The 21,528-nt window shown below is 40.2% G+C and overlaps 1 protein-coding gene across 3 annotated transcripts in view; it reads right to left on the bottom strand.

The window, feature by feature from the left end:
- Positions 1-21,528, bottom strand: part of ARHGAP42 (Rho GTPase activating protein 42) — a 340,955-nt gene that overhangs the window by 102,002 nt on the left and 217,425 nt on the right. The gene's annotated exons all lie outside the window — the stretch shown is intronic.

A 21,528-nucleotide genomic window follows, 5' to 3' on the forward strand; every position in this document is an offset into this window, starting at 1 on the left:
CAAAAACAAAAAAACCATTCTCAGAGTACAATGAAATAAGCTAGAAATCAATGACAGAAAGATAGCTGGAAAATCACAGAATACTTAGAGATTAAAGAAGCTTCTAAATGACACATGGGTTAAAGAAATCTGACAAGAGATTTTAAAAAAGCATTTTGAACTGATTTAAAATTAAATGTTAAAATGTGTAGGACATAGCAAAGTCAGTGTTTATAAGGAAAATTACTGCACTGAAAAACATTAAAGAGAACAAATGGATGAAATAGGAAAAAAGAGGGAAAAAAAGAGAAACAGAAAGAGTGGGAAGCGGAGGAGGAACTTATAATGCCACTTTAGACCGTGGGAGAGACAGAGAATGCTGCTGACAGTTTCTGATAATGTTTGATTGTTAACTGTCTCTTGGGCTGTGTGAAGACAGAGCGGACTGGGATTGGGTGGGTGGATAGTACTTGGAGTCGCTATAATCTTATGGGCTCTGGCATGACATCATGGATAAAACTAAGTTACACAACTGAGCAAACTCCAGGCAGGGTGTGTGGAACACACTCCAGACAGAAAGTTTGGAAAATTATCCTGAGTGAATATAGGGATTTCCTAATTAAAAGCAACACAAAGCTCTGCTTTACACTCACATTCAAATTTCTCTTCTTCTTGCTTGACAGAGACCTTGGAGAATGAAATTAAATATTCAGTTAAAAAAATAAAAAGCACTGATAACATGTAAGGAAGAACTAACCTGAGGGCAAAAGGCTGACACTTATTAAAGAGCATGCTCATGAGAAGCCTGCATCTGACTGAAACAGAGAGAGGTGTCTTTCCTTAACTCCCAGGGTGAAAGTCATAGCAAGTAGAATTTAATTTCACATATTATGCTAATATTATACTTTTTTAGAGCAAAATTCCTAGAAAACAGAGCCAGAGGCAAAGCTTGCCTGCTACAGCTTGGATGCAATCCCTGGGGAGCAGGAGGGGGGGAGAGAGAAAGAGAGAGAGAGAGAGAAAGGGAAGAGAGACAGGAAAGGAGGAAGGAAAATACAAGCATTTATTCCTGAACTAACTGCAGGAACAGGAGGAGAAACAGCCAGTTGCTCATGCAATAAGGCAGACCTCCATTCAGGTTTCACAAAACCAACACACCTCTGGACAATTCAGTTGGGTAAGCAAGGATTTACCTGCCACTTTCTAATTGGTCAACATCTGCCCCATGGATAAGAACTCTCCTGCGTCTTATTGGACTGTCATCTGCTTGCTCAACAGCTGTGTGAGGGGCCAGAACCCAGGGCCCCTCCGGCACTCCATAAAGGGTCCAGACACGATGGGGAAGAGCCAACGGGACCGCGAGGCTGTGCATCGCTTGTGAGGAATAAGAAGCGACAATCCTCGGCCAGAGTTCTCTTCTGAGCAAACCCCAAGGGTCTGGGAAGAGCATAAACTGTGCCCAACAACAACACACACATTCCTAAGATGCAGATATAAGATTTTATGTTTATTGAGGGTGCTATATTTGCAACTTTAGATAATAAAAGTATAACATTTTCAAGGGATTTGCAGACTCATTCACAACCTTGTTCTCTAGAGCCTGTTTTGTATATTTTGCTATCAGAGGGTTTTCAAGAAGATCATGTTTATAAATAGGAAAGAAAGAGTACGTTATCATGACTCCCATATTATACTGTGGAAAAAAGAGGTTCATGGAAATTAACCATAGGCACTCAAACAGCAGAAGGGTGGAGTTCAAACTAAACTACAAGATCTTTCTCAACATGAGCATAACTAACACAACTGCTCAATTTTAACATTTTAAAAGAAAATGATCCCCATCCTCCATGGGATTGAAGTGCCTTGGTCAAGGTCAAAGAATTAGTCACATGAGTCCAAGCTTGGAACAGCCCTCTCCTGTGTGCAGAATTCATGGAATTCTAAATTTCTACTGCTTTTATCAAAAGCCCTTTTTGGCTGCGTGCCATCCTTTTTCACAGTAATAGAACCCCCCAGATTATAGCAGGGCAGACAGCTGCCACAAATACAGAATACATTGCCCAATCTCCTACCAAGGAGATGTGTCCATGTGAGTAAGTTTTGTTTGAAGAATAGGAGCAGAAGCATTGCAGTGGGGGTAGCTTCCAGAAGCCTCCCAGAAATGCCTGGTGCTCCTCCCTGAACCTTTGCTCCCACAAAGGAAGAAAAGGGTCTGATCGGGCACTGCAGAATATGTTCTTTCTGCTCATTTCCTCTGCTCTGCCTTCCCTGACTTCCAGCATTAGGTTCATCTCTTAAAAAGAGTTGTACTTTCATGAGAACAGTTCCACGAAAAAGTTATTATTGCAGGTATTTCTGCCTAAAGGTCTAATTTCAACAGCCAGACTGAGGGACTTCCCTAGGATACAGATGAGTGGAAAGACAAGGAGATAGAGTCCGAGAGAGAGAGAGATACTGATTGACTGATTCAGCCCAACATGTTAACAGTGTGGAGGCTGAGAAATCCTTTACTAGGCTATCAGCTAATGCGGTATTTCCCAGTAGAGAAGTCTCAATGTGTAACTGCCAAGTGAACGAATTATAACCAGCCCATTCTGTAACCGCTGTCACATAGTCATGGCCATCCTCTAGAAGTAATCACCAATCGTATTACCTGGAACACTGAATAACTCTGGGGCCTTGGTCATCTTATCTGTTGCCTAACAGTTGGACTCAATGACTTCAGCTTAGACATTCTGGAGACAAGTAGCATATAAAGAAGTGCTCGATTACTGAAAACACGAACATGATTATTTCTCCTTCATTGCTCTACATAATGCTTTTCCTAGGTATACCCACCAAAAGAACCACTTCGGAGGGATGGCCATTGATGGTGTGGGCCTGCCAGCTGGCAAACAATCCCTGATATAAAAAGATCAATATCAGCAGTCGATAAGGTAGCGATTAGTGAGAAATAGCTACCCGTTCACTTTCAGCTACTATAATCTTAGTTGCTCCTCAGTCTTATTGAGCTTAGGGTTTTATACTCCAAAGATAAGAGCCAATCCTCAAAATGTCACGCTAATTGCCAAGAACATGAAGAGCTTAAAGGAAGGAGAGAAAGCACCGCAAGCTGCCAGCGCTGGGAGCCATCCACTCGGCAGCTAAATGTGGAGGCCGGGGGCACTGCTACCACTTGGCTACTTTCAAGCCACGTGACTTAAGCCACAAACTTCAGAAGAAATTTCAGTTTTCATTCACAAAAATATACCCTTCACTGCGTGGGTTGAGCATGCAGTACTGTTTGTGCCTGAAGTTTAAACAGCTACATATCACTTCTGCTTTATAAACAAGAAGTCTCTCTGTTTCATCCTATAAACACGATGAGCACACTTGTGAGATGTAGTCTGTGTAGTCTAGAGTCATCGTCGCCTCTTGCGACATTACCAAAGTTACCATTCCTACAGCTCCCTGAAGTTTAGACCGTATTTATAACGACGCCAACTAGGGGAGGGCTGGTCAAACCTGATGCTATTAAACTGAAATACCCTGAAGGACTATTTGGCAGAATACTTCAGATCATAGGAGTAGAAGAGTGGATAACTGAGAAATCTCCATTATTAGGGATCTCCAATCTCCATTATTTTTAATGGAATGCCAATTGCGCTAAAATGGAAAAACATCACTCACAAACAATGCTCAACTCTTTCTCATTTATCAAATAACATAGAAAAACTAAAAGACTTTGGTTAGTAAAATGTGAGCTTAATTCCCAGGCATGGAGTAATTCACTATTTCTCAAGAAATAATTAACAAATATTTTTAATGACAATCTTAGTTTAGTTTTGAGCCTTAAAACAACCAAGATGTTAAAGTGAACAATGAAGAAAGCTAAATTAAATTTTTCCACCAAGTGTACATAGAGCTTGATTTATGAAATAGAATTATTCTTTATCAGGGAGCTTACCAAATAGAATTAGCAAAAGTAGTTCCTAAAAGTTTAGTTTTGCAGCTGCAAAAACTCCAAAATTGATTAATATGAATTTATATTATTTCTTCCAACTATTGACATGCCAATCAACAGAAATATTTAGGTATTATAATTTTCATAGATTTAATATCCAAAAATACTTACTTCTCAAAGGAAGTTAAATTTTATACCAAAGGATATAATTTTCTTTCAGTGAGTTAAATGAAAAGAGTAGCCATCTGTGCTCTCTGTCAATTATTTTTGATTTCAAGTTTTCTCTCCCCTTAACTCTTATTTGATGGCCTTTGGGTCATTCACCGTGGTCATTCCAAATTAGTGAAAAGGAATGTTTTAGCCCAACCACATCTACTTTGTATATTATTCACAATACACTTAGAGTTTATTAAAAAGTTCATTTTAGTGCAAAGGCTAAGAATAGGAGTTATCCATTTGTTCTCTCTCAGAGTCCAAGGAGGACGAGGGGATGACAGAGAAAAAGATGGTTGGATGGCATCACCGACTCGAGGGACATAAGTTTGAGTAAACTCCGGGAGATGGTGATGGACAGGGAGGCCTGGCGTGCTGCAGTCCATGGGGTCGCAAAGAGTCAGACACAACTAAGTGACTGAACAACAACAACAAGATTCCAAATATCCTCTCTTTACCATAAGTCCGATCTTAAGTTCAATAAATTTAAGCTGGATAAAATAAATTTAGAACAGCCTAAAGGTACAATTTAAAACCCTAAGACTCAAAAAGCTCTAATTTAATCCCATAAAGAAACACATACACACACACACCCTGCTACTTGTTCTCTAAAGAGTGGCATTGGTTGAAAAGGGATTCTGTCATTTCTTCTAAAATGATCCCTCGACCTGAAACCATGTTATTCAAACGCTTCTGGCATCCTGGAGGGATGAGCACAGGAGGGAAATCCAAGGTGAAGGAAGTAATGTACAAGTTCTTTCAGCTGCTTGTAAAATCTGAGTATTTCACATGGTGGCCACCTGCTCTCCAACTCCAGTCGAGGAAACAGCAGAAGGAAATGGACTACACCTGAGTTATTTAGGTTAGTCATAGGGAAGAATTTTTAAAGTACTTAGTATATCTGATGATGCTGGTAGACATGAGGTACTAACAACTAATAAATAGGACCGAGCGGGCTAGGAATCTTCTTTCTGAGAGCTCAGTCACGGGGTTTACATGGAAAGCCAGAGATTAAAAAGTGCTTCTGTTTTACGGGCAGAGAAAATCAATAGCTAACTTGACAGTACAAGGGAATTATGGTGACTGACTAGAACCCTGGTATTTTAAGACCTGTCTAGAAGCAATTACAAGTCCTTCTTTGAGAATATTATTTTCTTCTTCACTTGGTTCTGGACAGATGTCATACATAGTCAGTTCCATTTATAAATACAAAAATGACTTCTTTTTATCACACTTTCTAAACACAGGACTCAGACACCAGATTTGACAATGTGAATCAGGGATAAGCTTATAGAATCACTTTTACCAATTAGTAAGCAGACTATTCAAGAAACTGCTGTTGGTTATAATTTGATGCAGATCAGGAGCTACAAAGTATCTGTTTTCAGAGCAATAGATTACTCCGAGGACACAGCTAGCTTGCCCCACCATGCTAGTTCAAAAATACATACAATGAAAAGCATATCTTTCAGGTACTTCCATTGCTGCAACTTGTTCAGCCTCTGCCCACATTACACAGGGGTTTTGGTTCAGGGCATTTTATTATATACATTTTTTTTCTTTAGTGCTTTTCTCTAGGAATGATCTAGGGAAGACTACCCTTCCCTTCTAAAAACTCTGATTTATTCATTCAATGAATACTGAGCAATCAGGTCTCTAGGGGACAAACATGAGCAAGACATACTGTGTATGTTTAAGGCCCGAATAGTTTAGGGGTAAAGGGACAAAGCAAAGCAAAAAATAAAATGCACTAGTCAGACAAAGGGGACCAGTGCACAGTCAATGTAAATCAAGACATGGGTCAGGACCAAAAATTATTTGACTACTTCAAAGTGCAAAGAGGCTATTTGGGAGTTAAATCATGGCTGCCAAAGAATAAGATTTTTGCACATGCTGAAAAGTTTTAGACCCTAAAAACTATGCTTTATATCATTTGTAGATTTTTATTTGGAGGGAGGTTTCTTGGGCTCCAAAATCACTGCTGATGGTGACTGCAGCTATGAAATTAAAAGATGCTTGTTCCTAGGAAGAAAAGCTATGACCAACCTAGACAGCATACAAAAGGCAGAGACATTACTTTGCCAACAAAGGTCCATCTAGTCAAAGCTATGGTTTTTCCAGTAGTCACATATGGATGTGAGAGTTGGACTATAAAGAAAGCTGAGTGCTGAAGAATTGATGTTTTTGAACTGCTGGTGCTGGAGAAAACGCTTGAGAGTCCCTTGGACTGCAAGGAGATCCAACCAGTCCATCCTAAAGGCCATCAGCCCTGAATGTTCATTGGAAGAACTGATGCTGAAGCTGAAACTCCAATACTTTGGCTATCTGATACAAAGAACTGACTATTTAGAAAAGACCCTGATGCTGGGAAAGATTGAAGGCAGGAAAAGGGGACAACAGAGGATGAGATGGCATCACCAACTCGATGGGCATGAGTTTGAGCAAGCTCCAGGAGGTGGTGATGGACAGGGAGGCCTGGTGTGCTGCAGTCCATGGGGTAGCAAAGAGTTGGACATGACTGAGCAGCTGAACTGAACTTAGGGAGAGAGAAAGATCAGATTTATTTTAAGTGATATTTCTCTGGCAGCAAAACAAAAGAAGCATTTGAGAGTGGAAGTAGAGCCAAGAGATAACTGGGGCCTGAATTAAAAAAAAAAAAAAATACAGGAGTAAGCACCAAGGTACCAATTCAGGAAACCACTCATGACTTGGTGACTATATGGACATGAGGGGTGTCAGCATGTGTGAACGAACACAAAGCTGGGGAAAAACACAGCTTTGTCTAAAAACTAAGACAGGAAACCTCTTCAGATTGCTCCCTTTCCCTAAACACCCACATCCATGTGTCCTACCTATGATTTTTGCCTTCAAAGTATATTTCAAAATTCCCCTTCTAGATTTCAAATTCACTGTAATAATTTAGGGCCTTCAGGTCTCCCAGCTAAACTTCCAACTAATTAGCACTGACCTGGTCTTCCTGCAGATGGTATTCTTGTCCCTACCGGTTATCCATATTTCAGTTAGAATAATTAATGTAAAACACATTTTTTACTATCACATTTCCCTAGGGAAATTTTCCCAAAAGTACAGAAAAGTCCACTCTTGGCAAAGCAAATAAGACCTTTGGTAATGCAACACCGACATAGCTCTCTGATTTCATCTCCAACGCTTCCAACTTCATATTTTATGTTCTGGTAACACCAGCAGACCTCACGTTCTGCCCACAAACCATCATCACCTCTTGCCTGCTTTGCTATGCTCTGTTCTGCCCAAAAGGCCCTTCTTCCCTGGCAAACTCTCACTTTCGATTCAACTCAGGCATTACCTTTCCAGAGACTAGACTTCCACATTAGATCAAGTGCCTTTTGTGTCCACAAAGCATAATGTACCTACGTATACCTCTGTTGTTGTTCAGTCGCCCATCCACGTCCAACTTCTTGTGACCCCATGGACTGCAGCACACCAGGCCTCCCTGTCCCTCACCATCTCCTGGAGTTTGCCCAAGTTCACGCTCATTGAATCAGTGATGCCACCCAGCCATCTCATCCTCTGATGCCCTCTTCTCTTTCTGCCCTTGATCTTTCCCAGCATCAGGGACGTTTCCAATGAGTCATCTGTGTTCATCAGATGACCAAAATACTGGAGCTTCAGCTTCAGCATCAGTCCTTCCACATGCATATACCTCTAACCCAGCATTTATCATGACAAACACCAGTGTTCTTGCCTGGAGAATCCCAGGGACGGGGGAGCCTGGTGGGCTGCTGTCTATGGGATCACACAGAGTCAGACACGACTGAAGCGACTTAGCAGCAGCAGCAGCGGTGGATATAGAACCCACCTGGAATGCAGGAGAGGCAGATGATGCCGTTTCAATCCCTGGGTCAGGAAGATCCCCTGGAGGAGGGAATGGCAACCTACTCCGGTATTCTGGCCTGGAGAATTCCACAGACAGAGGAGCCTGGTGGGCTACAGTCCTTGGGGTCACAAAGAGTCGGACACGACTGAAGTGACTGGGCATGCACACATGTACACATATGTACACTGTCTCTATTTCACCCGTCAGTAGTTACTCCTTTGAGTTATTTGCTACAACATACTCATCTTTGTACTTTCAAGCCTAAGAAAAATATCTACCTGCCATGTAGAAGGGAGAAGGCAATGGCACCCCACTCCAGTACTCTTGCCTGGAAAATCCCATGGATGGAGGAGCCTGGTAGGCTGCAGTCCATGGGGTCGCTAAGAGTCAGACACGACTGAGCGACTTCACTTTCACTTTCCACTTTCATGCATTGGAGAAGGAAATGGCAACCCACTCCAGTGTTCTTGCCTGGAGAATCCCATGGACGGAGAAGCCTGGTAGGCTGCAGTCCATGGGATCGCACAGAGTCGGACACGACTGAAGCGACTTAGCAGCAGCAGCCATGTAGAAGGTCAGTAAATGTTTTTAGACCAAAGTGTCTGAGAAATATATATGAATTGAGTGAATTGGGGGACTGGGTTTGGAAGAGACAAGGACAGGAAAAGAAAAGGGATTTGCTAAAGAGTATAATGATTTTTGGTCTTGATTCTTCTGCGGATAAAAGTCTTATGAAATATCTGCTTGGAACTAAAATAAAGTCATATTTTAGTAAATACTTTCCTTTTGGGGGGAGGGGCTGAGAGTTGAGATATTATGATTTATAATAAGAAATATATAGTCTTCATTCCCATTTCTGGCACAGGGCTTCCAAAAACCCTTGGCATTTCCCAAGTGATAAAAATGATAAATATATCTTGATATTCATAATACATCTCTTTTGTTAACACCTGAGTTTAAGTTAATAAGGTGACTTCTGAAAAGCCCCAAAAGATGGACGTTGGTTGTCAGTGGAACCAACTATGTGATTAGAGGGTTGGAACTTTCAATTCCACCATCTTTCCGCGACCTTGCACCTCCGGGAAAGGGAAAGGGCCTGGAGATTCAGTTCAATCATCAATAGCCAATGATGCAATCAATTATGCCTAAGTTATGAAGCCTCCATAAACCTCACAATGACAGGGTTTGGGGAGCTTCAGGGTTTGTGAACTTGTAGAGGTTCTAGGAGAGCTTGGAAGCTCTGCATCCATTCCCATGTGAATTATCCTACCTGTCTCTTTCATCTGGTTGTTCCTGAATTGTATTCTTTTATAATAAATGAGTCATATAGTAAGTACAATGCTTCTTTGAGTTCTGTAAACTGTTCTAGACAATTATTCAAATTCAAGGAGAGGACTGTGGGAACCTCCCACCTACAGTGAGTCAGTCAGAAGCAGAGGTGATAATTTGAACTTGCCGTTGGTGTCTGGGGATTGGGGGGGTGGATGCTACAGATTTGTAGGACTGAACCCTTAACCTGTGGGATCTGACACTATTCCACAGGTAGTGTAAAAATGAGCTGCTTGGTGGTATAGGAAAACTACCTACATCAGAAGAGTACTATTCCTTCTCATCGGTTTCATATGCCTCAGAAAAATCAGATTTATCCAGAAAATAATCTCAAAGCCAGGAAGTAGTTGTGGATAAGGGAGAGATGCCACCATTCATTTACCTTGTCTGCCCTGAGATGCTAAGAGCCTTATCATTATCAACCACAACATCTCTCTTGCAGAGAACCATAGTGATGAGATGACACAGCTGTGAAGCAGGTGCAGCACTCAAAGACTTGCAGCTCTTTCTTGAAAAACACACTGCCATATACCCACCTCCCCAGAAGACTTCTAGATACTAGATTATTTTAATGAGTATCCTTGATAATAGGGTATCCCATTGCTTAGCAATGGAGTTTATGAAAGAGGAAAATTGATCTACACTTAATAAAATACTAGTTTTTGCCAGAGGCACAGAACACAAGGATAGCTCAGGTAGCATTTAAACAAAGTTTTTACTTCAAAACCATTAAAATCTGTCTTATTGATTAAAAAATAATATTACATAAAAATAGTATATTATATCTATACCATATAATATGTTATGAGCACAGCCTTTAGTGATAAGTCATACAGTCTGCTTCCAAATCCTGATTCTACTACTTAATAGCTATGGAAGCCTTAACAGGTGATTTTACTTCTCAATTTTCCTCATCTGTATAATAGAAATAAAAATAGTGGTAACTATGAAGTCCTTCAGCTTCCTGGTGGCTCAGATGGTAAAGAATCTGCTTGTAATGCAGGAGACCTGGGATCGATCCCTGGGTTGTAAATATTACCTGGAGATGGGAATTGCAACCTACTCCAGTTTTCTTGCCTGGAGAATTCCATGGACAGAGGAGCCTGGTGGGCTGGTTGCAAAGAGCTAGATGTGACTGAGAGACCAACAATTTCTCTTTTACTTTCAAGAAGTCCTTAAAAAAAGTAACTGAGGCAATCTCTTATAAATTATTTAGCATTAGTATTGGATTGGCCAAAAAGTTCTTTTGGGTGTGATATCCTAGGGAAAAACCAGAACAAACTTTTTGGACAAACCAATATAGTTCACAGCACATAATGAATACTCGGTACTTATGGAACTTATAGGATAATATACAGAGTCATCAAAAACCAATTAGACCTTTAAACCATGAGAGGACATAAACATAAAAGAACTTTGGAAAGATCACGAGCCTGAAACTTGGGGGAAGTGAAACACCAAGGATCAGGTGTTGGCTGCAGAGCTGCTTTAGATCATGAGGGGCCATCAGTGGAGGCAAAAAAACAGACCTTCAGAAGAAACAGCGGCAAGTGGCGGGGTCAGAATGGCAGAGTGAGAGCAGCCCTGAGGTACCTTCCACCACTGTCTGTGAGAATGACCTGAAGACCAGCAGGAAGGTGCCTCCCAACCAAAGACACAGCAGACAAAGTCACAGTGAGATGGCAGAGTGAGAGCAGCCCTGACCTACCTTCCACCACTGTCTACGAGAATGACCTGACACCAGCAGAAAAGGTGCTCCCCAACTAAAGATGCAACAGATAGAGTTACAGTGAGATAGGCAGGAGGGAGATAGATGTGGTCTAGTCAGGACACACATTCCTAGGTCAGTGACCCACAAATGGGTGAGACAGCACAACAGCAGAGATCCTACCCAATAGGCAAGGGACCTTAAATGACACATTAGACCAGATCAACTTAATAGATATCTATAGAACATTCCATTCAATAATATTTCATCCAGAATGACATTCAAGTGCCCATGGGACATTCTCCATGATGAATCACATGCTAGGCCACAAAACAAGTCTAAGTAAATTTAAGACTGCACTCATAATAAGCATCCTTTTTTACCACAATGGTATGAGACAGGAAATCAACTACAGGGGAAAAAGCACAAACACCTGGAGTCTAAAGGATACGGTAATAAACAAGCATTGTGTCACTGAAGAAATCAAGAGAAAATTTTAAATTATCTTGAAAGGAAGGGAAAGAAAAAAAAAACCTTGAGATAAATGAAAATGAAACAGAAACACAATGTTCCAAAATCTATGGGATACAGAAAATGCAGTTCTAAGAAGGATATTTATAGTGACACAGGCCTAGCTCAGGAAACAAACAAACAAAAAATTAAAATAAACTAACCTTACACCTAAAAGAACTAAGAAAAGAAGAACATGCAAGACCAAATATGACAAGCCCCCAATGTGCATCATACTTTACCACAAAAAGCTGAAAGCATTTCCTCTTAAGATCAAAAACAAGATAAGAGTGACCAGTCTCACCACTTTTATTCAGTATAGTATGCAATTCCTAACCATAGCAATCAGAAAACCCTGGGAAAGCTAGTCAGATACATATAAAAGAGTTACACATTATGAATGATTTTAAATAAATTCAAATGGATTAAAGACTTAAACTTAAGGCCTGAAATCATGAAACTTATAGAAGAAAACAGGTAGTACACTCTTTGACATTGGTCGTAGCAATATATTTTTTAATCTGCCCCCAAACGGGACTAGATCCAAGTATTAAATAGCTTTTTCACAGAAAAGGAAACTATCAATAAAACAAAAAGGCAGCCACCTGAAAGGGAGAAGATATTTGCAAATAATATATATAATTAGGGGTCAATATCCAAAATATATAAAGAATTCATACAATTCAATATTAAAAAGAAATCTGACTTTAAAAAGGGCAGATCTAAATAGACATTTCCCCAAGGGAGACACAGAAATGGTCAACAGACACATAAAAAGATGCTCAACATCACTAATTATCAGATAAATGCATATCAAAGACTCAATGACATATTATCTTACACCTCTTAGGATGACTTATCATCAAAGAGACAACAAATAACAAGTGTTGGTGAGAATGTGGAGAAAAAGGAAATCCTAGGGCACTGTTGTTGGTAATAACAAATAGGTGCAGCCCCTGATAGAAAATAGTATAAGGTTTCCTCAAAAAATTCAAAATAGAACTACCATATGATCAAGCAGTTTCACATCTGGGTATTCACCTGAAGGAAACAAAAGTACTAATTAAAAAAGATATATGCACAATGTTTACTGCTGCATTACTTATAATAGCCAAGGTGTGGAAGAACTCTTGGTGTCCATTAATACACAAATAAAGAAGATTAGTGTGTGTGTACGTATGTATGTGTGTGTGTGTGTGTGTGTGTGCATGCGTGTGTGCTCAGTTGTGTCTGGCTCTTTGCAACTCCATAGACTGTAGCCCACCAGACTCCTCTGTCCATGGAATTTTCCAGACAAGAATACTAGAGTGGGTTGCCATTTCCTACTCCAGGGGATCTTCCTGACCCAGGGATTCAAGCCACGTCTCCTGCATCTCCTGCACTGGCAGGTAGATTCTCTACCACTGCACCACCTGGGAAGCATATATATGTGTCATATAAATATATAATAGAATATTGAAGTGAAGTGAAATTGCTCAATCAGGTCCGACTCTTTGCAACCCCATGGACTGTAGCCTACCAAGCTCCTCCGACCATGGGATTTTCCAGGCAAGAGTACTGGAGTGAGTTGCCATTGCCTTCTCTAGAGGATCTTCCTGCCCCAGGGATCAAACCTGGGTCTCACTTAGCCATAAAAAAAGAAATCTTGCCATTTGCAAGAACATGAGAAGATATTGAGGGTCCCACACTAAAACGTGAAATCTATAAAACAAAACAAACAAAATTTAAAAAGACTCACAGATACAAAGAACAAAATGGGAGGTGCTGCAGGGAAGGTGGTAGGGGGCTGGGCAAGCAACTGAAGAGAACTAAGAGGTACAGACTTCCAGTCATGAAATAATTAAGTCACAGCAATATAACGTAACAGCGTAAGGAGTAAGGCCAATAACACTGTAGTAACCGTATACAGGAACAGATGGTTAGTAGACTTCTCTTGATCATTTCATAATGTGTTTAGATGTTGGAATCACTGTGTTATGCATCTAAAGCTAATATCATACAGTACATCAACTATATTTCAATTAAAAAATTAAAAATGTGAGCACATGAGAAAAATCTGTCTCTGGATTCTTCAGAACTGCCTTTATCAGAGTGCTGCCTTTATTGCTTAGTTGCCTAAGTCTGGACCGTCTCCCCATCCTTTGGATTTTGTGTCTTATTTCTTCAAATTTGTTTCTTACCATCCTATTCCTTTCCTGACTTAACTTCAGCCAGCAAACGCCAAGTTTTTAAGCCTTCTGAATATGGTTAAGTCCTAAAAGCTGGCCCTGACTATCTGTCACTAGACACAGATCTGAGAAACTGGAGTCTGAAGAATGGCCAGAACATGGAATGATAGACAAGGAAGGATAACAATTAAGTTAAGGAAATGAGGAAAGTGTGTGCATACATCAACTAACAAAATGTACTGCTAGAAGTGAGAAAAGACTGAAGAGAACATACAGACTTTGTCAGGACTAGTCTGATTTTCATCTTTCAGAATAAAAAAACAAACAAACAACTTTAAATATCTATAGGGTAATAATAAAAGAGAACTGGATTAAATCTGAAAACTAGAGTGTAGACCAGACCACTTATTAAATGTACTAACAAAAGGAAAGTTTCTTAACCTCTCTGACCTTCACTTTTCTCATACTGCCTAACACATTTATCCACCTCAGTGATTCATCAAACATTCACTAATCACTTACTATGGTCTCTAAGTATATTATTTAAGACACAGCTTTATTTCAAAGATCTTATTTTCAAATAGAGGAGAGAATTCATTATGTATATTTCCATAAAGCACAATAGAAATTCCTATAGCAAATACCATAACAGAAATTTTGATAAAGTGCCCTGGAACCGAGAGGATAAAAGACTGGCTTCTGAAGTGAAAATACCACACCCAATAGATTTTCACACATTATAAAAATATGATATTAGAACTATACCACCAACACCAGGGTGACCATCACCACTGAATATACCAGCTAGTGCTGCTGCTGCTAAGTCGCTTCAGTCGTGTCCGACTCTGTGCGACCCCATAAACGGCAGCCCACCAGGCTCCCTCGTCCCTGGGATTCTCTCGGCAAGAACACAGGAGTGGGTTGCCATTTCCTTCTCCAATGCATGAAAGTGAAAAGTGAAAGTGAAGTCACTCAGTCACGTCCGACTCTTAGCCACCCCATGGACTGCAGCCCACCAGGCTCCCCCGTCCCTGGGATTCTCCAGGCAAGAGTGCTGGAGTGGGGTGCCATCGCCTTCTCCAATGCATGAAAGTGAAAAGTGAAAGTGAAGTCGCTCAGTCACATCCGACTCTTAGCAACCCCATGGACTGCAGTCCACCAGGCTCCCCGTCCCTGGGATTCTCCAGGCAAGAGTGCTGGAGTGGGGTGCCATCGCCTTCTCTGGAATATACCAGCACCCTTCTTCATATCAGGAAGAACATACTCTTGCTTCTTCTACAATGTTACTTATTTTTGAAGAACCCTACTAAATCCTTTTTACTCTGTAAACAATTAAGAGTCAACTATTTTTATAATTCTAAAAGGTAAACTACTTGGAATGTTCTTTTAAGCCTTTTTATGATAAAACAAAAAATTGGTTCCGTTTAGTCAACAGAATCCTTTTAAACACCAGGAAACTAATGGTAATTTGCATTTTCCACAGGCACTTAAAATAAACTTTAATAAGTGACCAAAAAATGCCAGCGCTAGAAGGAAAAGTAATATGTACAATTACAACAAAACCTGCACACATTCTCACACACATTCACAGCATTCTCCATTTTGTTTTAGGTCAACTATTCTACTCTTCTCTATGCAATGCTTCATAAAATCCCAGTTTTCTCTAAAATATGTCTCAATTGTCATTTTTGAGGGCACTTTTACAAAGATTGAAATGATCATTATGGACAAAAAGTTTGGTGCAGCCTGCAGATATATGTCAAGCTAAGTTATGGAAAAGCATTGAAAAGGGAAAGGCTGTTTTGCATGGCGGTCAAAGACAGTGAAGCCCTAAATGACGTGTGTGGCATTAAACTTCACGGTGAAGCGCACCTTCTTATTTAAAATGCTTCCATGTCTCTCTGTCTTAACCCTTTTCACCCTGAGGAAGGTTCTATTAGTCTGAAAACAGCTTTCAAAGAAAAAACAAAAAGAAGAAAGAAAGAAATGAAAAAGCATTGTTAAATAAGATATGGGACTTGAGAGGGTAACAGAGAGCAGTTTTATAAAGCACACTGCCATCAGATAGGTTCTATCCACGACTGGATAGAGAGATGGGATCTGTGACGTGAGACACAGGCCAAGGCTCACAAGGTGTGAGCCTCTGGAGCTAGAATCATCAGTTCCAACTGTCCTGGAGCGGGCTCTCCACGCCTTTTTAGCCCCGCTTCTATCATCCACTGCATGTGGGCTGCCTGAAGCTGTCCTTACCCAAGAGAGACCCGTGAGCTGAGAAGAAGCTGACAGCCGTGGGTGTCTGCTCACGACAGAACTCCAACAGCAGGGACAGCAAGTCCCCCGCGAAGGGGGATCTGGGTGGTGCATCTGGCATCTATCACTCGACTTCACGCAGTTATACTACATCACAGCCCACACCTTAGGCAAAGGCTTCAAATGAAAACGTTAAAATTACAACGTAAGAAAGGCAGGGCTTTTTGAGCTAGAAAAGGCCCAGGGAAATCATCTTACCTCATTTCAAAAGGTGGAAAACAAAGACAGAAAGGTTCAAGGGGGTTTGAATGAAGGTGAGGAAAGATATCTCATCTCTGCTGGGATAAATATCTGGTGGCATATGATGGAGAACAGGATTAGATTCCATCAGCTCTGTATGAGCCTGGAGAAGGGAAGCTACGGAGATCCAGAGGGGAGCTTCCTAAGAACCTGGACTTCACAGTTGAAGTCAATGTGTGGCCAGTATTCAAAACGAGACTAGGTCCATAAAAACTGAAATGTTCAATAAAGAACTTCCGCACAGAGCTGTGGACAGCCGAAATGAATGCCTCTGAGGAGTGTGTTCCCCTCTGGCCTGAGTAGAAGACAGGGTGAGTACTAACGGAGGGGACTGGAAAGGCTGTGGCAGACAGGTGGTTGGACTACATGGTAAGACCCCATTTGGGAGCTGCCATGACTCAAAGTTCAAGTCTCCGAATTCCTAATTAGTGCTTTTCTTTTAAACTACCCAATTTAACATGGTACTGAAAGAAATCTTCATTTTAAATCGAGGATAATCTACATAAAATATAAAACTGAGTGTTCTGCCCACTATAATTTATTTCTTCTCAAAAATGTTAAACCATTACTGCAATCTTGCAAATACCTACAATCTTACTGTTAATCTGGCTTTAGGTGGATCAGCTAGTAAAAAAGATACTCTGATTAATCTCTTATGATTTCTAATGATTAATTTCTTATAATTTATAATATAATTTCTTATAATTTATAATTTTCAATACAATGGATAATGTATCAATCATTGAAATAATATGTAACCCCCGAACAGGGACATGGGCTTCATTTTGATCTGTAAAATTAATCCAGATACAAAAGCAAATTCTTTGTGACCATCATTAAAAAATTAGAAGGAATAAAGAGTTACTCCCAAAAGTCATGGGATAATTTCTAAACCAAGGAACAGCAAAAGGGAGTATTTTTCTAAAAATTTACAAAATTAAGCAATCAGAGAACCCTACAGTTTGAAGAAAACTAAGAGGTCATTTAGTTCACTCTATAAAGAAAAGTATTATTCCATATTCCCTACAGATGATTAGTCAGCCTCTGCAGGAACTTTTTGCCTCACTATTTTTCAAGAAAGTCAGTTCCCTGTAGGATAGCTATGTTTTTTAGATTAAAATAAATCACAAGAAAAAAATGCTTGTTTTGAAAAAGGACAAGCTGGAAATAAGCTCATTATAATGGAAAAGAATAATAGCTAACAGTTGAATAATACTTCAGATTTCACAAAACATTTCACATTAGAAAATTCATCTGGTTCTTTCAAAACACAAAGAGATGGCGATGAGAGGTATTTTTTGATACTAACTTTCCCAAAGTTATCCAACTTTAAAGCTTTAAAATAAAAAAGAATGCAGCCATCAGAACTTTTAATGCAAGAGATGTTACCCATTGAAAGAGGTTAAGTAAAAGCTCAACTTGTCCTCTTGGCTTTAAACTTACTCCATTGAGAACTGTTTAAATCACAGTGCTTTTAGAGAGAAGCAATGCACTTATTTTCCCAAAGTACTTAATTAGTTCTTTTTGTAGAACTTTGAAAAGGATTTACATTCAGTAATTTGAAATATGTCTGCATAAATTTATACACACACTTTGATTCCAATCATCTTATCTGATTTAAAATATGTTATCAATTCTTGCAGTTGCATTTATTCCTGGGCAAAGAAATTATAAAAATCCAATCTGAAGTTTTAGACAATGCACTTTTTGTTCTATTTATTATAATTAAGCCCAAGTACTTACATGTGATAAGTCAACAACAAAATGTGTTAAAGAAGTTAACAGAAATGCAGCTTTGCAAAGAAACTCGTTATGAATTGGACTTCATAAAGCCAATTTTGAATAAATATACTCAAAGGTTTTTGCTTTTTTTGTTTTTTAAGTGGAAGTTAGGACAAAAGCATTTGATATTCCAGTGAAAATAACGGGATTGATTTAATCTGACTCAATGAGAAATGGAATTTGATGCTTGCTCTGAATAAGCTTTAAGGCAGCAGGGCAAGTTATATATAAATAATCAAAGCCAACGGTTGACATGAAACATTCTGTAAGATTCTATAGGGAATCAACCTGGGATAACATAACAAACATATGTAGCTCCCTACACTTTCTGGCACCAATACAGATGGTGAAATCATAGGACCCAATCACTGAATTAACTTAATTTGCCCCAATGCCCTGTCTGGCATAAGGAAAACAGCTGCTGCTAAATTTTCTTAGGCTCGTATGACAAGGCACAGCAGAAGAACCAGAGTTTTCAAGTATATCGGAATCCACATCCCAACTCCACCATCTAATATATTCTGCCTCATCTTTCTATGACCAAACCAGGACATCTTTGGGTGCTGCTGGATCTAAGCTGGCAACTGTTGAATGTGCCACATACTCAGTGAGGAAGGAAAAATACTCTGCGGTAAGAAAGTAACTCCTACATTGACACTCAGGCTCACTGCCAGGGAAAAGCAGGCAGGGAGAACTGGCTTCATTTGAATCTGTGATGACACCCAACCCTAAAATTTTGTATTGTCACCATCATATGACCACCCAGGCTCTCAGTCTTCTTGGGCATTTTTAAGATTTGCTGCTTTTAGCATTCTTTCTGGGGCAGGGCCTTGCAGCAGGATTCAGCTCAGTTTGTACCATAATAAAACTCAGTATTTCTCGAATCCACAAATTGCTTTATCTGATTGTTAGTTCTTGAGAGGTAAGTGCCTAGAAAGGATTTGGAGATCCTCTGAAATATGAACAATAAATGTCACTAAAGTCATAATGCAAAAGAAACTTGAGAGGTAGGACCGGGGGTACAGAACTCAAATGGAACGGCAAGTGAAGTGCTATAAATCTATTTTGTTTCACCAATGACATTTTCATTTTTGTGACTTTGTCATCTAATGATTCCATTTTGGCTTCTATTTAACATTTCCGTATTAATTTGCTAGCTAGCATTAAATGATTACTTTCAACATCTTTTGAGTTTATTAGGCATATAGAATTGTTTATGAAGCTGAATTTCTAACTTTGAAATGTTAGCCCCCTAAAAATAAGTACAACAGAGTGAGAGAAAGAAGGCTGCATCAAAGCCTTGGGTTGGATCTGGGGACATTCACAAAGGATGTATGTGGCATATTGATTTTGTGGACCAGTTTTAAAGTCTTTATTGAATTTGTTACAACATTGCTTCTATTCTATGTTTTGGTCTCTTGGCTATGAGGAATGTGGGATCTTAGCGCCCTGACCAGGGCTCGAACCCACAGCCCCGGCCCTGGAAGATGAAGTCTTAACCAGCGGATGGCGGGGAAGTCCCTGTGTGGCAAATTTAAAACCACTACCACCAACAAAAAGCTTACTGTTCTTACGACAAGTTTTAACTTTTAATTACTATGGTGGTTATAAATTTTGCTGAAACAATAACTTGAGCAATTTATAGTAACCAGGGAAAACCAACTGGTACCAATCCCAGGTTGGTAGGTTTTATGTTACAATCAAGGAACTAAGCAACTACACATTATATCCTATAATGAGGACACAGTGGTAAGACCACACATAAAGGCAGGACTAAACGGTACAAAGTGGATAAAATGAAAGGGCCAGTGCAGGAGTGGGAACAGCCACAAAGTTCCTATTCTAATTACGCCTAAAGTAGTATTAAGGATGAGTTTTAAGGGTGACAAGCGTGCACAAACTGTTGTCATAAATGTAAAATTACTAGTGTCAAAATGTTCAGTATTGTACAGACAAGATAAACTACCCTGGATATTATCTTCTAAAAACATTCTGTACTCAGAGAACCACACTCATCTCTAGGGCTATGCAGGTACCTCACAAAGACCCACAGAGAGTCCTACCTTCCCTCCTGTTGACCCCAAGTATTAAGCCTGTCCCTTGTTCTTATCTAAGTATTTTTATCAGCAATCTTCATCTCCCAAATCAAACATCCAGCTCCTCAGTCTTCAGAATTTTGCTATTAGTGAGCCAACAGACATGCTATATCAACACCAACATTTATACTGTCTTGCTCTGTGCCAAGCTCTGGAGCTATCAATAATCTGTCTTCCAGGAGCTCAGTCAGGAGACGAAGGTGGGCATGTAGGAAGATAAATTACAGCCTGGCTCAGAGGCAGCATGCTGAGCAGGAGAGTTCAGTGACTACTAAAGCCCACTGACTCCAGACTAAGAGGCAATCTTAAAATTTGAGCCCAAAAGATTTTAGTTTTAGATTTTAACCCTTTTGCCAGATGATTTTCTCACCTGAAAACCATACTGAAGACAGAGGGGAAAAAATGGCAGAGAAGAGGAAGGAGACCAAAAGCAAGCTAGAAGAGAGGAGAAAGGGGGTGATTATCAACAGTTAGGAAAAGCAGTCCCTTGGGACAGCAAGGAAATCAAATCAGTGAATCCTAAAGGAAGTCAACCCTGAATATTCATTGGAAGGACTGATGCTGAAGCTCCAATACTTTGGCCACCTGATGTGAAGAGCCAACTCATTAGAAAAGATCCTGACGCTGGGAAAGATTGAGGGCAGGAGAAGGGGGCAACAAAGGATGAGATCGTTTGATGGCATCACTGACTCAATGCACATGAGTTTGAGCCAGCTCCGGGAGTTGGTGATGGACAGGGAAGCCTGGTATGCTGCGGTTCATGGGGGTAGCAAAGAGTCTGCCACGACTGAGCGAGTGAACAACAACAACAAGAAAACCAGGGAGAAAAAAAACTCCTGTAACATAGCCAGGGAAGGAGGAGAGAAATCAAAACCAACCAAACGTCATAAGTCTGCAGGAATGTAAGTGACAAAGCAGAAACGTAAATTGGAGGACTGAGGATGGAAGATGAGAATCAGACCAGAAGGAATGGTAATACTACAGTCTGCAATCTTCTGCCCCAAGAAGAAACCCCCAGAAACGCTGGTGGGCACTTAATATGCTCACACATGTGCGCGCATCGTGCACACACACAGAGCCCGTCTCTGAAGGAGCTGACAACTACAACCCAGCCAGAGATGACGCTGGTACAAGCAGACAAGTTCACATACATGCGGAACTGACAATTAAGCACACGGCTGGGAAAAATAATTTTCATAGATATCTCCTGAGTCATCTCTCTGAAGCCAGTTAATTACTGCAAAACCCGGGGATAATCCCCAACATAGAGAGGACCTCATTAGAGCCACAGATCCCCAGGAAGTGACGCAGAGCAGTGCTTTTTAAACTTTATCATGCATTTGAATTAACTAGAAATCTTGTTAAAATGAAGATACTAATTCGACAAGTTTGGA

Source organism: Bos javanicus, chromosome 15, assembly GCF_032452875.1.
Source record: "Bos javanicus breed banteng chromosome 15, ARS-OSU_banteng_1.0, whole genome shotgun sequence".
NCBI classification, from domain to species: domain Eukaryota; kingdom Metazoa; phylum Chordata; class Mammalia; order Artiodactyla; family Bovidae; genus Bos; species Bos javanicus.